General features: G+C 35.9%; 1 protein-coding gene across 1 annotated transcript in view; it reads right to left on the bottom strand.

The window, feature by feature from the left end:
• Window positions 1–19,542, bottom strand: part of LOC126974910 (protein tiptop) — a 316,441-nt gene that overhangs the window by 253,781 nt on the left and 43,118 nt on the right. Inside the window, exon 2 of the mRNA XM_050822640.1 lies at window positions 15,975–16,017. The gene's annotated coding sequence lies outside the window, so the exon portion shown is untranslated. The remainder of the gene's footprint in view (window positions 1–15,974; window positions 16,018–19,542) is intronic.

Below are 19,542 nucleotides of genomic sequence, written 5' to 3'. Positions count from 1 at the left end.
TAAACAATTTTTTATTTTTTTAAATAACCCTCACTTCTGGGTTTAATTACATAAACGCATAATGCACGACGAGAGGTCGTGGGTTCAAGTCCCGAATCGTTCATAAATTTTGTTTACAAATTTAATTTGTGTATTGTAGTATTATAAATATTACGAGTAACTTGATAAGTAGCGACCAGCATCTAGCTGGTTAGTTAGACGAGTATGCGGGAAAGTCACTTGCGGTGCGAGGATGATCCGCACAGACAGACAGGACAGGCAAACGCAACATTATACGACGATAAAACTTTTATTGCTTACGATAACACGCTAACGAGTTTATTTCATTCTCTTACTATATCTGTGTTTATGTTTTGTGAACTGGAACTTACCCACTGCGCGGTTACATAAATATAATACCTTTTTTAACCTCCATGCGAAATTTTTTAATTACGTCATTTTACTTAAGCCTAAGTAAGTTAAGTAATAATAACTAAAATTAAATCATTCTAATGCTGGGTCCACATATACCCGGCACACAAATAACGACAAAAGAAAGTGAATAAGTGTAAGTGTAAAAAGGCATAAAAAGGCATTTATTTTCTCAAAATTGATTCCTTTAGAATTATTTTTGATGGCATTTCTAATATGCTAGACACTACTACCGCTTCGGTAACAAATGGCGCTCTACTCTCGGAGCAAAAAAAATGCTGAGAGAGTTTCTTACGCCGCTTCTTCTCTCTAGAGAATTTCACTCTGAGCATTTTTTTCTTGAGCAAAGAGTCGTTAAAATAAATATATTCCCAGGAATAGCTTTAAAAAAATATTTTTCAAATAAAATTGCAATGTTTGGACGCCATTTTTAAATCATTGTGAGTTTATTGGAGTCAGTTTTGTTATGACGCTTGTATATTTTTTTTCGTCGATAGGTTTATGTTAAGTGTACATATATAATAAGTAAGTTTCTAGGTTTAAAAATTAAAGACAGGATGAGAAACGCAGACGTCCGAAGCAAAACTAAAATAACCGATGCACTTACTTTCTCCCTCGAAAGAAAATGGAAATGGGCAGGGCATGTGGCCAGATACTCTGACTACAGATGGACACACAGAATAATTAAATGGTCCTGCCCTCGAGGCATTAGAAAGAGAGGCAGGCCTTGTGGTAGGTGGACAGATGAAATAGTGGCGGTGGCGGGGCAAAGTTGGATAGAGACTGCAAAAACCAAAACTAAATGGAGTTCTTTGGAGGAGGCTTTTACCCAAAAGCGGTCCATATAAAACCAGAGATAGAGATAATAACTTAGAGTAATATTAAACAATTGTTATTTTTGCATGGAATCAAATAAAGTTTTATTATTATTATTATTATATAACAAGTTCTTCTATCATTTGTCATGAGTTGTTTTTGTCGTTTCCTGATTATGTATCATTTAGGCTGAGATCTCTATAGCGTATTTAGACTTTGCTTAGAATTTACTTACGTAAAACTTAGCTAAGTGTAAACTTAGCATAATATTTGATTTCGTTTTAAAAGCTGAAATAATGCTGAGCCTTAGCTTGAAGGCAGCCCAATGTAGAAGTCAAGTTAGCGTTTTATCACAATCAACTAAGTATTACATTAGTAAAGTCTGAGCAAACCTTAAGTACACTCTATAAGTCTTAGCCTTAGAATTCGCTTCTACATGACTACAAGCTCACAAACAAGGCAAATACATTGCTGATTATATTAATTTAAACACGTCTATATACACTGGCCTTCAAAAGTAAGTATCACACTTTTAAAATTGGGATAACGTTTTAAGTTCACAAGATATACTTTCGAAATTAAAAGGACTCCAAAGACAATTTAATTTTGTACATAAAAACTTTATAGTCGGTAACCTTCTTTTAAGAATTGGCTGACAAAAAAACTTCAAAAACAAAACCATTCCTTTTTCAAAGTGGACGTTTCCGAATTACAATTTTACCATTCACATTTTTCTTTCTGTTTTAAATTTTTTTCAAGATCGATGGGTCTTGTTTTTAAAATTTATGCTAAAAAGCACATAACATTTATTTATCATGCCTCTTTCAGTTGAAGAATGTGCTAGGATCATGGCTTTCCTGGAACTAGGCATCAGTATGCGTCGCACTGCAAGAAACCATTCTTGGGTGTAACGGTACGAACGGTCCAGAAGGTAAAGCGAAGGTACGAAGAGACTGGACACCATCTGAGGAGACCTTGTAATGGCAGACCCAGATGTACCAGTGCCCGAGAAGATCGTTATATTATTTCTACTGTGTTAAGAAATCGCCACCAAAATGCAGTTGAAGTCCAGCAACAGCTACTTCAGACCCGGAGGGACTACATTAGTGACAGTACAGTGAGAAGAAGACTTGTTGAAGCAAATTTGAAACCCCAAAGACCAGCGAGTGGCCCAAAACTCGAGAGACAGCATCGAGTAGCGAGACTGCGATACGCCCGTGAACACATGCAGTGGGATGAAGAAGAATGGTCAAGAATTTTGTTTGCAGATGAGTCTCGATTCTCCCTTTACACTTCTGATGGAAGGCGAAGTGTTTACAGGCGACCTGGTGAGCGATACCTTCAAGCCTGCATCTCAGAAAGAGTCCAACACGGTGGAGGCAGTGTACATGTATGGGCTGGCATATCTTCAGAAGGTCGCACAGAGCTAGTAGCCATACAAAATGGCACCCTCACTGGGCACAGATATGCTCAAGAGATTCTCAATGAGTATGCAGGGCCGTATTTAGCAAATATGGGTGATGGATCGATGCTGATGCATGATAATGCCCGGCCACACACGGCTCATATCGTACAAGAGTATATTCAGGAGGTCGGTATCAGCGTGATGGCTTGGCCATCAAGAAGTCCTGATCTCAACCCGATTGAACACGCCTGGGATGAGCTTGGGAGGCTAGTCAGAAATCGCAGACCACCACCTACTACCCTCAGGGCACTAAAGCAGGCCCTGGTAGAAGAATGGGAGAATATTCTCCAACATCGGCTCCGAAACCTAGTGTTCAGTATGCCAAACCAGCTCGAAGCTGTAATCAAAGCTCGAGGAGGCAATACCAGTTATTAAAAATTAAATAACATGTAATACATTTTAGTTGATTTTTTTTTACACTAAACTAAAAATGTCTATTTTCATTGTTTTATCTTTTTTAAGTTAAAAATGTTTTTAATGTTTAATTTTAGTTTCTAAGAATTAAAGCCTATAAAATTTGCAACAAAACGTTTTTTATCTTAAATCTCTACCTTCTATAGTTAAGAAAAAAAATTAATTTGAAAAGTGTGATACTTACTTTTGCAGGCCAGTGTACATTATGAATATTACATCATCTCATCATCAAGAATCTAATATTACAGATGCAAATATATCTTGGATCCCTCCACATGAACATCGAGCTCAAAGTGTCCAAGCTCGTCGACTCTACACGGATTTAATAAATGTCTCGTCCGAATGTATCGACGTAGTCAGCACAAAGTCTGCGACAAAACGACGAGAACAATATGTGAAACGAAACAAGAACAAAATATTACTCATCTCAGCTCAACGGAACGTTTTTCCCAACGGTATCTTCATATCCGGCATCCAAGCCAGACGCCGCTGTACAGATCTATCTGGGGCCTCTAACTGGCGCGCGATACGTCGGGAACTTCAAGTTCTAATTTTTTCACATTCAAAGCTTAAAATTGTGATATTCAACTGCTTTTACGTTGTTAGGTAACAATATGTTAACGGTCGGTTTCATGGCAAGTTTTTGAATGCACATTAACTTAGAAAACTTCAAATTTGCAAAACACCAGTTTTTACCAGCGGGAGGCTCCTTTACAAGGGAAGCCGGTTAGATTATGGGTAACACAACGGCGCCTATTTCTGCCGTGAATTTGTAAACATTACTGTGTTTTAATCTGAAGGGCGCCGTACGTAGCTAGTGAAATTACTGGGCAAATGAGACTTAACATCTCATGTCTCAAGATGACGAAAGCAATTGTAGTGCCGCTCAGAATGTTTAGGTTTGTCAAGAATCCTGAGCGGTACTGCATTGTTATGGTAATTACCATCAGCTAAACGTCCTACTCGTCTCGTCCTTTATATTCATAAAAAAACTCCCAAATGAGATTCCCAATTCTTCCCTATATAAGTCAACAGGAACATTATCTGATGGCGTGACGGGTTACAGACTTCTGACCGCTCTTTGTTTTATCAGCTGTAGCAGTAATTGTATTGAATTTTTTTTTATTCATATTAAAAAAGAGTACAATGAAAACTTAAGACTAAGATGCGCCACAGAAACCTGTGTAGGTTTATGCGTGGTGCAAATGCATCACTTCGCTCACAACTACTGTACTTAAGAAGTATTTAAATCAATATTTTATTTTTATACATAAGAAGGTATACTGTTAAATAACAAAAGATGAAATAACTTATAAACATATATATTAAGAACAGTTAACACCATTACATCCCCTTTTCCTCTTAGTGTATACTGCATATTTTGAAATGCGTATTTACACGAATTTTTATTTTTGAGAATGATTGTGTATAGATCTTCAGGTAAGTTATTTAATATGTTAGGTAGCATGTATTCCCACGTCCTTTTGCCATACACATTTACATACCTAAGTAAAATATATCTAGTTTGATTAACCCCGGTCCGCAGTTTATCATGCCTAATTTTTTTTTACTAACAATTTTATTTTATCAAACTCTTCCAGAGCTACCGACATGTTTATTTTATCAAAGACAGACATCACTTTGCACAATAATATCACACTGGTCATCGTCATATGTGGATTTTTCCGTAGATTAGCTTAATGTGTTGCGGAATTTCTGCAGTTCCACTACGAATTTCGGGCCCCACACTCGCGAATCCCTTCCCTTTCCCGGGTTTTATCTGAAGACTATTGAGTCTTGACAGTGGGGTTGGTTCTCGCATTCGCTAAAACGTTCAATGTATCTATTGTAAAAAAAAGAAACTCGCATTGAGTTTAATGAAAGCGCCGCCATTCGAGATTCCTTCGTGTTTCGAAAGTTCTTACAAATGAAGAACTCTCGGCGATTTCAAATAAAAAAGCACAAGCTTTTATTGATTTTCATTTCGCCGATGTTCGTACATGTGTTCTGTATGAGACTCGCTATTACAAGGGACGCCTTCCACGCAAATTCGTGCCTAAAACCTTAGTCATGGTTTCATGGCATGTAGTTTTCAAATTGATATAATTTATTAATATAAACTATAAATGACACAAATAAAATTTGAAAACAAAACAAACCGGGACTCAAACTCGAGACCTCTCGCGTTCCCTGCGAGCGCTCTAGCAACTCAGCCAACCGTTCGAGTGAGCTATCGTTGATAAATCTTGTATGCTTTGTTCAACTCTCAGGTTGTGGCTTCATCTACAGGTTCTACTTTACAGTTGATAACCTGTTGAACCCCAATATTTGCATATTAGGATATTAGCTTAACATGTCGCTCTTGCTAATAATTTTAAAGTGACAATCCTCACTTCTGGGATTAATTACACAAATAAAATCTGAAAACAAAACGATGAAAGATGAAAAGAGAGGTCGCGGGTTCGCGACCCGCATCGTTCATAAAATTATATATGTTTTAAAGTAAGTTATCACTTTTAAACAAAACAAAATGTTTAGACTATATATGTAAGTATTCAAAGAAAACAAATCTTACAACTAAAATTTACTACAGACACTAATTGTCCGCAATGACGACCCACTGTCCATCAGATGTCCTGGACAGATACTCAATTCAACAAGCAAACGACATGCCCAATGACCAAACAATTTCAATCTCAACAAATATTCATTGACCTGTAAAAAGGTATTGTGTACAATAGATTTCATAAATTCTTTAACATAAAATATCGAGATATAAATCTTGGACAGAGCTAGGTTATAACGTCGCGTCGCGTCTACGGGCCAGGTATCGCTGAAGACATGTTCGATGCTGTGCCTGGATCGGACAGCAGCCAGTTGGCGACACAGTTCACAGATACGGACAGTTTGTCAAATTAGGTGTGCGGTGTACGAGACATTGTACAGAAGATTTGTATCAGTTGATTTAGATTTTTGAAAAACGAATGAATTCGATTGTTTATTATTTTAGACTTTAATAAACTAAACTTAACATTTTTTACTAAAAATTAAGCTTAACCCAGTGGGAACCCCTTTGCACAGGATGCTGGCTAGATTATGGATACCAACCATATACCAACGGCGCCTTTTTCTGCCGAGAAGCAGTAATGTGTAAACATTGTGTGTTTCGGTCTGAAGGACGCCGTAGCAAGTGAAATTACTGGGAAAATGAAACTTAAAATCTTATGTCTCAAGGTGATGAGCGCAATTGCCGCTCAGATGTTTTGGGTTTTTCAAGAGTCCTGAGCGGCACTGCATTGTAATTACCATCAGCTGAACGTCCTGCTCGTCTCGTCTCTTTTTTTTCATAAAAGAAAAGATTTGTTTTATAAGAAGGTACGTTATTATATAGAATATCGTATTAAGTTCAACTAGATTTTTTAAAAAGAATATAATAGATATAAAAAATTGTAATAGTTAATTATGTAACTACATTTGAACAATTGCGTTATTCTGATATTTTTTTTTATTTTAATCCTTAATTAATTAGTTGAAACTCTATCTAAACTTAATTAAACTTCTTTCGGGGAGATGAATGATAATAGTCGAGGACGTGTCACTGACACGCAAAATAACGTATTTGAATGAATATACAATAAATATGTAATAATTTGGTTTTAACAATGACATATTCAACATGTGAAGGAGGTATACTTTCGACCTTCATTCGATTATTAATCAAACTAGTATTAAAGTTTTTAATTACAAAATTATGCAATAAAATATTTTGACGAAAATCGATAAAAAGAAAGTGTGTGTGTGTACTTATGTATGCACGCAAGAAGTTAGACTTCTTTGGCCTAACAAAGCAAAAATCATTTAAGTGATATATTCCTCGTGCAATTCTACGTTTTTAGAAATAACAATTTTCTAAAAATCCTGCAAAGATGGCTTTGACAATTAATTATTAAATAATGAATACGGCTGTATGGGCTTGAACCCTTTGCCTGTCTTAAAAAGGGACGAAGAAATCAAAAAACATAACGAATGACGAAAACGTCAGAAAAATTTAAGAACCAACTTCACCCTGTTACTTTTGTGTTACAGTGATGCGCGCGGATCTTATAATTTCATTCTTGTAATTTTTTCATAATGCGCCTAAAGAAGTATAACTTCAAAAATGTTTTAAATTATAAATGTCGGCAGTTTTTAATTGACAATCTTCATAGACAAGTAAAGTACAACAAATAAATAGTAAACTGCTAGCAATTAATCTGTGACACGGGGCGGCAACACTGACCGATGTCTATCGTCATTTTGCGATCGATTATCAGCGATTTTCATTGATTCGTCCGTGATAGCGACGAGCTATGTCGGGACCGGCGTTCACTACAACCTACACATCGTCCGCGACAGGTATTCTCCAGATAAAACTATGATGTTTGAAGAAATTCGTATTTTGGGATGAGTTCGTAATGTTTAGATCTCATCATTGACGTTACATTTCACAAAAATCTATTAAGAAATCCAATTTTACGTAACAAAACTTTTTATAATAGCTTTATATAGCATGTGGTATGTTTGATTAGTACGGAGCTATTCCCACCGCTTCGGAAACAAATGGCACTCTGAGAGAGAAGAAGCGGCGCAAGAAACCCTCCCAGCCTTTTTTTTTTGCTCTCCTTTCAATAAAATATACAATATTGTACTGTAATTGTTATTGCTATAATATAATCATAATCTAGTCTTTTTTTCAATTAAATCCTTTCTAAAATAGACGATAATATGACCAATGTGGGTAGTATGAATTGCGGGTACTCTACACCCGCGGTTCATAATACCTCTACTCAAACGCGCCGCGGTGCAATCCCGCCTCTCCCCCCACTCCCCCTGCCCCTCGTGAGCTGCGCGGCGAGGCTGCGTGGGCGCACTCAATTTGCATAGCTTCATTAAGCCCGCACTGCACTCAGATACACTTATCGAGCACTGAATTGCACCCTTTTTTGTCCAGATTAAATACAGACAGCTGTTAATTAAGTCCGTGTGAGGTCCACCACCTCCGTTACAATTATCCTGTAATTAATTCACATTGACAATTCCTGGTTTCAACATACGCCTTGTGTATATTTAATCAATCACCAAGTGGTAAAAAAAACTGGGTAAAGAAACATTAAAAATATTATTTTAGATAAAGAACTTCGCAGTCAGCTTTTTAATTTGATTTACAAAGGTGATTTAAATTAATAAAATACTACCTATTGATAGGTTTGGAGTCGGTGCCAAGCCAAATGTAATATCAGGTACCTTTGAGCGGGACAGCTTCGTCTAGAACAACACAACCCGAGTGGGCAGGCAACGACTTAAACCCTTTCAGTAGGTAGTATTGATTACATATTAAAGGTATCAGGTTTGCATAAGAGGTGTTATGAATTAAATCTTTTTTTAATTTAAAATAACTTTTCAGTACTTTTCAGTTTTTGAAGTCGGTCTTTTTTTAAATGTATTTTTTTTTTTGCATAAAAATGTCTATTCAATAATTTGATTTCTAAGTAAACGAAATAAAAAGTAATATAACATATTTATTCCACCCAAATTTATTCCTTTATAATTCATCAACATCATATCTTTCAACATTAATCACCGTAGTCACCTGTGAAAAAGAAAGCGTTGTGAAAGAGAAGAAGCGGGGCAAGATACTAATGGTCCTAGCAATCTTTTTTATTTCCTAGTTTGGAGTAATTCCAATCAAAATCTTGAACCAGGCTAACTGAAAGTTTAACAAGTGTGGAGTTGAGTAGTAAGATTAAAAAGAAAATTTATACTTTAGGTTATTTAGTATTTAGGTCATATAGAAACTGTTAAGGGAGATGATACAGCTTAATTATTTATTCCCTTTCAAATATAACGTTACCGAGCTAAGTTATAATAAAATACGAACAAGGTTCATTTCTCCAATATATAGTCATTCAAAAAGAATTTTAAGCAAAAAATATTATGAGTGTTTATTTTCTGCATATATTTTCACACTAATTGTAACATTTTAGCTAAAAAAATATTTGAGTAGGAACAACACGACGAAAATGGTAATCAACTAACATTCAATGTTTTAAGGGCACATCTCTAAAGAAATTTAAAACTTTTATTGAATAGAAATACAGTTTACAACGATAACATTAAAAAAGTGCAGAGACAATATTGTTTTATATAATTAGATGGCTAAACAGCAATATCAAGACCAATGAGAAATTATTTTAGTGAAAGGTATGAAACATTTGCAGATGATTGCATATATCCTTACAACCGGTTACTGTGCTGAAGCCGAGTCTAAGAAGATGGAGTTAATATTATGGCAGATAAAGGATATGAGTACACAACAGAAAATATGATACGCCAAGCCTAGCAGAGCTTTTACCACCTTACCATGGAGAAATGTTACATGCATTAAAAAAAATTCCATGCGTACAAAGTACACATGTCAGAAGTGAAACCTGCGTTGTACATGAACGTCTAAACTGCATATGAAGTCCTGGTACATGTCGCTAGGATGACACATGATTTCAACCGCTATGAAAAGATATTACTATCGCCGCTATCATATTTATGTTCTCCTGGTGTCTATGTAGTAATACGTCGTGCGCATGACGTCAGAATATGTTAAGGTATTCTCGCGTCATACATAAGACAATCTCTTCTTCAACTATGATCGCCTGGTACCAAACCACTGTATAATGCTTCCTATCTCACTTTGTCTCACGTTTTATCTTATGAATTTATATGTCTGTCTCTTTCTACTGTCTCGCTTTTTCGTTTCATCGACTTTCAAATCACAACGATGCTAAAGAAGATTTCACTTTAAAAAAGATTGAACAAGTCAGAGAAATGGAGCCTGCATAAGACACGAGTCATTTGATAGAAAGTAATGAGTTCGCCAAATGATCGAGTGTAATAAAATAATATAAGTGTGTTGGGGCCCGGGGTGCAGGCGAGGGCCCTCCACACAACATTTACGACTCATAATTGTGGCCGGCGCTCGACTCCGGCGCTCCGTTGATTGAAACATTCGTTTATGCCCAACAGCCTGCGTCAAGTTTATATTTATTGGTCCGTGCCCGAGGCTTATTTGTTTATAATGACATCGTGATTCAAGTTATTTTAAGAACGCACATTCATTAAAATTATTTTAGTGTCGTTTACTTCGCCTCGCCTAGAATTAAGTTATGTTGAACGGGAATGATTAAAAATTACAGGATAAATGGTACCTTTATATACCCTTTTTATACCCCTGCGAACGTTTGCACAAAATTTCATTATTAATCATCAGGTAACCCGCATGCCCGTTTGTCCCCCGTGATATAAAAAAGTGTGTGTGTACTTATGTATGCATGCAAGCAGTTATACTTCTTAGGCGTAACAAAGCAAAAATCCTCAAAATTATTTATTCCTCCTGCTATTTTACGTTTGTAGGAAGAACAATATTGTAAAAATCTTGCAAAGATGGCTTTGACAATTAATTATTAAATAGCGAATACGGCTGTATGGGCTTGAACCCTTTGCCTGTCCTAATAATGGACAAAGACACAAAAAAAAAACTAATGTTGCAAACGTCAGAAAATTTTAGGAACCAAATTCAACCTGTTACAGTGATGCGCGAGCATTTCAAAATTTCACTCTCATAATTTTTTCATAACGCACCTAAAGAAGTATAACTTTAAAAATACATTACATAAATCAGTAATAGTAGTTTTGTTGTAACAGTTAATTTTCTTTAGATATTACAATTAAACAATATCATCAACTTTTTGTGTGTCTGTAGCCTAAATAAATTGTAATCTTGAAAATCTAAAAGCAGTCTTTATAACCTCACAATCACAGAATCTGAGCCCGTTATTCGAAAGCCGCGAGATACAACGACAACCAACAAACAATAGCAGGCCGCGATATCTTGTGATCACCGCTCGCATCGCCAACACTCACCACACCAGATCTGATAGTCTGTCAACTCGCAGTGGGTGATGACGCGCAGTCGACGCTTCAATACCTGTCGGCGTGCGTTGCACAAATTGCCTTGTTCACTTATTCTTCTTTGAATTGAACGATCTCTTATGACTAATGTTCGTCTATCTTGGAGAGTTCAAGCTTGTCCAGATCATATCAAAGTCCCTGTCGATACCAGACTGGCTCTTATGCTGCGAGAGAGATTCAGTGGCGACGATCAAATGACTAGTATGCTCGTTTGTCATCCAATCTCATAATAATATAGTGCTGCGTAAATATTTGCTTATTAAGGAAAGTTAAGGTAGAGATGAATCTGCGGACATCGTGAACCATATCTGATGTCGAGTATTACACGCTGAGACACCGTTGTCGAAGACTGTCTTTTATTCTATAAGCGTAACGGATGCTGTGATAAAATTATTGAGATCTAATTGTTGGCAAAATTCTTAATAAAATAAAGTTATTATAGCTACAATATCCAATATCAGTTAAGTATTTAAGTCAAATATTTTTTATACAAGAGGAGGACGAAAGAGCGTACGGGTTTTAAGATTACCTGGTGTTAAGTGATCACCGCCGCCCACATTCTCTTAAAACACCAGAGGAATCACACGAGGGCTGCCGGCCTTTAAGGAAGGTGTACGCACTTTTTTTGAAGGTATACATGTCATATCGTCTCGGAAACACCGCACAAGGAAGCTCATACGTACGTTAGCTCGTACGTGGAACAAAGTACCTTGAAAACCGCAGTGTGGAGAAACTCTACACACAGGTCGTGTGAATGATATCCTAATTTGTGGTGTGTCTATTATAACAATTTTAACTGATATCAGAACAGTACGGCAACACATCACGTCTTATATAATTAGTTCTTTCCGACTTCTTACAAGTATTCACAAGTAAATGGTCGGAATTTAATCAAAACGAATCACAATCCAGCGAACAGCGTCGGAAGAGCAATCAAGAAATTTTGAGAGACGTAATGAGTTGCGGATGAGGCACAATAGAGCGGGCGGTCACAGATCCGCGTATCGACGATTAATTCCACGGCTCTAACAAAAGATCAATCCCCTATTCAGTTCTGATTGAATCTTGACCTGGACTTTCAATTGCTTTTCATTTCCACGTCTCAGATTTGTTTACGAGCTCCTGTTTTTGTAGCCCGCGCGAGTCCTCCGTAGCAATGCAAACAACAATAACACACGGAAAGTAGTTGTATAACCCAATACGAATATAACTTAGGATTTTATTGAAGTGAAAACTTCATTAGCATCGTTGTGATTTCAAAGTCGATGAAACGAAAAAGCGCGACACTAAAAAGAGACAGACACGTAAGTAATTTCATAAGATTTAACGTGGGAGAAAATGAGATTAGAAGTATTATACAGTCTTTTGGAACTTTCTTTTTTCATACTTGAAGAAGAGATAATTACTACATAGACACCAGGAGAACATAAAAATGGTAGTGGTGATAGTAATGTCTTTCACAGCGATTGAAATCATGTGTCATTCTAGCAACATGTACCAGGACTTCATATGCAATTTAGAGGTTTATGCGCAATGTAGATTTCACTTCTGACCTGTCTAATTTATACGCACGCAATTTCTTGAAACCTATAGAATCGTTAAAGCTATAATGTTGGAAAAATATTTCCAAATCGCAGTTTTACCAAGGAAGCGAAACTATATACAGAAAACGAACGCAAACTTTCAAGTGAGATCTTGAAGAGTTCCACCAGACTTTTGAATATTATTTACTTCTTGGAAAAATATTTCACAAAAATGAAGTATTTAATGTAGTAAATGTAACAAAACGGACCATAATTTTGCAAAAATTATAATTTTCGTTTAAGTAATTTATTAAATCAAAATTGATTACTTCCACAACTATCCTCGAAAACAAATGGCACTCTGAGAGAGATGAAATAGCACAAAACACTCTCAATGTATATTATTGTTTGGCTATTTTAGTAATATTACCACTAATATAATTTACGTAAGAATAACTAAAGACAATCAAAACCTAGTCCCTTCTATCCTATCATTAGGATGTGCAGATAATTAAATAGATTTACAGGCAGTCTAATAATTTAGAGCATTTAAACTGATTTATATATAACTGTACGCATAGCAATATCATTTTTTTTATAAAAATAAGGGACAAGACGAGCAGGACGTTCAGCTGATGGTATTCGATATGCCCTTCCCGGATTATTGAAAGACCCAAAAATTCTGAGCGGCACTACAACTGCACTCATCACCATGAGACATAAGATGTCAAGTCTCATTTCCCACATAATTTACGCTACGACGCCCTTAAGAGCGATACACAGTAATGCTTACACATTACTGCTTCACGGCAGAAATAGGCTTCGTTGTGGTAACCATAATCTAGCCGGCATCCTGTGCAAAGGAGCCTCCCACTGCTAAAATTAATAAGAAGATTAATACATTTTTACAAATATGTCTCTACATTTTAGTAGGGGTATTAATTATTTAGCTCGACTCGTTGGTGAGCCGGTGGGTATGTCCGGTCTATATCCGGCGTGACAAACACGGCGGAGGATCAACGTCCAGGTTACATGGCTCCAACACGTGGACAAGCGATGTACATTAGCTATTTCTGGTCGGGACATGACGTGCTTACACTTGCAATGGGACAATCGTGTTTGTCTGTTTATAGGACACTGCATACGGAATAGCTAGAGCAACACTTGCCGAACTCCTTGTTAACTACCCTTACGGCTGTCAATGTTTGAGTGGGCTACTAACGGCTATCCAAGTTTAAGTGCTCGGTCGGAGTCGGCTATAAACATAACTTATTTTAACTTATTAGGACAATATTTTTCTGATGTTTTTTCGAATAAGTCGAGCATTTAGCATTAACCAGCCGTTCGTGGACTCTCAATATGCTTAGCCGATCTTTAGGATCAGAATACACATTTTTATATCGAAGAGGACGATAAACTGGATGTTAAGTGATCACCGCCACCACATATTATTTTGCATTAACAGAGGAATCACAGGAGCGTTGCCAGTTTTTTGGAAAATTGTAGCTGGAAGGTATCTTAACCGATTCGGGAATACAGCAACCGGCGGATGAATCCAAAAAGTGGCTGGTGCTCCCTGGATGAGGTACACTCATCCACACGGAAATGATGGGTGAGAAGAAATCAGGTTAGACCGTCTTTTAAATGTGGAATAATTAATTGAACAATATCCAACCTAAGGACAGGCTTATTTCCTTAACATATAGTTCGACAGATTGGAGAGGGTTTCAGTTACAGGAAGGTTGATTGATGGCTAGCATGTGTATCACTTTCTATTCATAGGCATCCTCAGGAGATACTTTTAGAAGGGCTGACTATTATGACTATTATTTGAAGAAAATATTGTCTCCAAACAGAAATACAAAGCGATCCATTGGAGTGGGGGATCTCGTAAACAACAATATAAAAATTTGTTTTAAAATTTTACTTGTGTAATTAATCCCAGAAGTAAGGGTTATCACTTTACAAACATAACAAATTGTTAAGATTTGCAAGAGCGACATCTCAAATTAATTTCTTAATAGATATGCAAATATTGGGGTTGAGCAGGTTATCAACTGTAAAGTAGATCCTGTAGATGAAGCCGCAACCTGAGCGTTGAACAAAGCGTACAAAGTTTATCGGCGATACGTCACTCGAACGGTTGGCTCAGTTCGAGTCCCGCATCGTTCAAAAATTTTGTTTTCAAATTTAATTTTTGTAATTAATCCCAAAAGTGTGGGTAAAAACTTTACAAACATAACAACCTGAGAGTTGAACAAAGCAAACAGAATTTTATAGCGAGGCGGTACTCGAACGGCTAGCTCAGTACTAAGGTTAGTAAGGTTAGAGCACCGGCACGGAACGCCGGAGGTCGTGGGTTCGAATCCCGCATCGTTCATAAAAAAAATTGTTTTTCAAATTTTATTTGTGTATTTATCCTAGAAGTGAGGGTTATCACTTTAAAAACATAACATATTGTTTAAATTTATTGAAGTAGGCGTTACTTTGCGGAAATTAAATTTTGAGTTTTCTTTAGTGTTAATTCCGCCAATGTTTGTCTTTAAACATAACAAATTGTTAACAATATAAAACCATAAATAATTAAAAAATCCAAGTTCCAATCCCATGTTCAAAGACGTTAATAAATAAATACCGAAGTAGTTGTAGATGTCTCGTCACAAAGTCCAACAAGTTGCCTCGACTCGCTATTTTTGCTCGATATCATATTGGCCGCAAATCGACTCACAATAAATCATTCACAATTTCACGTTCATCGGACGCGTTCATAAACGTTTGTGACGCCGCGTTTCAAACGCTTTACGACTTACCAAGAAACCCGAACGATGTCGCATAAATCAATTTAATCTTACAACAAAGACAATTGCGTTTACTGTCACAACACCGACGCACAAAAAGCGGATCTATGCTACGGCAATATGTATCATTTTTGTATGATTCAAAATAAGAATGATAGTTGGACGCATGAATCAAATGATTCGTAGCGAGTTCTGATTTTCAAATTGTTTGTGTGTAACGTCAGACTGAGTTTGGTTACCATGGAGGCGGTAAGTCAAAGGTATAATAGATCGGAAATATAATTTTGTAAACGAGGTGGCGTTTCTCTGTCTATTTATTCAGGTTCACAAAAACCAATGTAGAAATAAAGTTACGATATCGAACGTTTGTTAAGTATTGATAAATTTAAGGCACTTTAGGTGTTAATCGCACTAGTTAATCGCTAACCGGTCAATAAGGTGGTAATCTAATTGTGATAGTGGACAAATTGTCTGAAATGAAATTTCGTAATATACGTAGACAAAAACTATGTTAAAGAATATAAATATAATATATAGTAGGCTTACATTGATTCAGATTTCATTCCATCGCACTTTGCACGTGACTTATCTGCAAAAAATACATTCAACTATAAGTATCACATAATTTTTATTTATTTATGTTAGAACTTATATCTTAAAAACAATAGAAATTATAATAATGTTTGTTGTTTTAATATAAATATTTATTATGTAAAAAATTTGATGTACAACCCAAACGAGCAACACACCACAGAGAATTTAGAGGTGTATACATATATGCCTAGTCTTGCCAAAAATATTGAAAGAAACAAAAAAAAACTATTGCAAATAACATTTATTACTTTTACAGTGTGTTTGTTTATTACTTAAATATAAAACAATTAAAAATAAAAAAATCTTATTCGAAGTGGTCTCCATTGGCTGCAATACAGTCCTTTAAACGTTGAGGCCAGTTATCAATAGAAGCACGCACTCTTTCCATGCGAAAATTCTTCATTGCCAATCGTACGGATTGTTTTTGGGACTACAATATTATGGCGATTAGAGCAAGCAGTACTCTCTAGAACTGACCAAAAATCACAATCCAACGGATTAAGATCGGGACTAGACGACGGCCAGTCTTCAGCTCTGATGAAGTCCGAAACGTTCGTTTCCAACCGAGACTGCGTAGACCGAGCTATATGACGCGGCGCCGGCCGAGTCTTGCTGGAAGGACCATTCTTGGATTATTACCGTTTATTGACCGGTAAGGGGCCTGTCTACATTCTCAAGAATGGTATCTTGATATCTTTGTGCCGATGTTTTGAACCTTTTTCAGAAAAGTATGGCTCAGTCACACCTTCATAGCTAATACCCCACCAAACCATCATTGAAGTCGAATAGTGCCCACGTTGCATTCTGTCGACTAATTGGGAAGCTTCCTTAGAGCTTTAAGTATAAATGCGGTCATTTTGTTTGTTAAAATGTTGCTTGATTGTAACAAAAATCTCATCCGTAAACAAAAATTTTCTGTGACCTCCCTTGCGTACCGCTTCAGTAGTTGTTTCGATTTTACCCTATTCTTTTTCAAAATAATCAGTGAAGAAATAATCAGTACGTCTCGTATAGGCTGCAAGTCCTGAGTCATCTTTTAAAATACGCGACATGATTCTAGGTGCTATCTTCCTCTCCCGCAATAAAAATCTTTTGCTTTCATACAGGATTTCTTCGAATTCTTTACCTTACTGCTTTGACCACCTCTTTCGTATGAACTCTACGTAGACCGCCAGATCTTTTTCTCAAACAGAGGAGGTCTCGTTGTACCTATTAAAAGCCCGGTACACAAGCATTTTCCTAATATCAAGCGAATGTAGAGTTTAAAAATTGTATTTGGCTCCATACCTACTTTGTGTAATGCAATCACAGCAATTCTCTTTATCACCCCACTCCATTTTAATATCGCAAAATATATCATGTAGGTATTTTTTTTTCTTGGTTTCAGTATTTATGGCAAGATAATACTAATAATACCTATCAGAGCATCTAATTTAGAATAGCGAACACTTAAATATATCAAACAATTGTAACAGAATTTCAAATAAGTTTGTATTTCAGTATCAAGTTCTCATGCCTTATAAGTTAGTGTAAGAAGACCCATTATTAGAACGAGTGACGGTCAAGCAGTCGACTTCAGTTTAGTTTAGAGTTCAAGATACATATAATATGTTGGGAAGGGGAGCGAAAACGGGAACCGGAACCGAAATAGGATAATTTTCAATTCCAAACTTGAAAATTTAAAAAACCCTTTATCTACACGTACGAAGACTCGGGCATCAGCTAGTATTAAATATTATTGAAAACGAAACCACGCGTGAAGACACAGATCGATGTTTATATAATCCATTAATCGAGTAAAATTGGCGCCACGGCGATTAACGATTCTCGCAGTTCTCGGATAAATCATAAAAACGTCATCAACAGTTAGTTTCCACTTAAAGAATAGCTGATTGGTTCTTAAATCTTTATTACCATATAAGGCATTTTATGGATTAAAACTGGGTTAAGTATTGTGGCGATTTCAAGTCTTAAATAATTTTTAAAGCATCTTTAGTGACAAAGTAACGAAACATTAAAACAAATTATAAAGTAAAAGTAATAGTTTGTTCATAAGAAAGTCAGCGGGGTTGGTAGCATAACTGAATACAATTGAAGTTAAAAAATAGTAAAGTGTCTGTCAAATATCTGCGGTCACCCCGTAATTTTTTACGATAGTTGGATGTAGTTCCTGAAAAACGTTGGAACGTTTTGTGTGTGGCTTGGGAGCCACAAACATCACATTTTGAGGGATTCGTGTTTAAAGTTTAATAAATATTAGTGTATTCCATTCATTTGGGTTGGGCTATTAAGTCATGATGTCATTTAAAGAGTGACATTAGGGCTGCCATTTTTTGTCAGTCCGTTAATATGAATCACGTGACCAGTTTTGTGTTCTTAACTCAATTTCGACATGATTGTGGTTTGGAACGTTTTTCTGAAATTAGGTCCAATTTCGCCAGCTTTTTTAATTCGTTTTCATTCAAATAATCGTACATTTAATATTATTGCAAGCGCAATAAACTATGTAAATTTCTATAGTATTGTACTTCCAACTTTTTGGTTGAGTAGAAACCTTTAGTTAAGAAATATGTGTAAGACACGAGCCTGATCAACATATAACTGCGCCCGTCTCACTGACAGTCAAATATGAAAGGTGTCATGTATCATTATTTACAAATAGTTAAATAAATTAAAATAGTATTTATTACTGAAATCTAGAGAAGTAACAAATAAATAAACTTAATATAAAAGAACATTTCTTACCCTTAGATCATTTATAGACGTATAAGATAGAGATAATAGATAGAATATGACAGCTGTAAAAACGTCAAAAAAAAATTGAGTTTAGATCTAACCTCTATTTTCAGGCATTCACACACACTAACACAAAGTGTCATAAAAATCGCGAGTGTAAGACGTAGCTTGTCACGCACACCAAACTAATATTTCTGGCCTGTTTTTATCGGTTGTCTAGCAGCAAGAGAGCAACAGTTTAACTTACTAGAGGTAGGCAAATCTATCCTTTAACGCTCACTTACATTTTAATAACCTATCGACAGATAGCATTGGACTGTAACTAATAATATAAGTAATTTGGACATAGCTGTGGATAGATAAGATCTTGTCATTAAACGGTAATAGCAATATATCCATTACTAGAGATACGTTATTGAAAACGACCGCTAGACGTATATATTATCTAAGTTCTACACCTATATCAATGACGTTCTATACAAACAGTCTCTAGTCTCATTTTATTTCATGACAAAGGACTTCACTAATAACTCCCGAATTTACAAACATTGTCTGAATAATTTTTTTACGACATCGTAGTATAAGTTGTATAACAGCTTGCCTGAGGACATCCGACTAGAAACCAGTAAAAGAAAGTTTACTAAAACTAAACTTAAGAAAATATTTATTGTCAACACTGCCTTAAAATTAAAATTAGATTTTTTTATTATATTTTTTATCAATATTTGTTAATTACACTTATATAAAATCAATGTTCTAATAAGCATTAATGTATTACAAGAGA

This window comes from Leptidea sinapis, chromosome 34 (genome assembly GCF_905404315.1).
Source record: "Leptidea sinapis chromosome 34, ilLepSina1.1, whole genome shotgun sequence".
Lineage (NCBI taxonomy): Eukaryota > Metazoa > Arthropoda > Insecta > Lepidoptera > Pieridae > Leptidea > Leptidea sinapis.
Note: the sequence above shows the minus strand (reverse complement) of the source record. Positions and strands in the feature narration are given on the sequence as shown.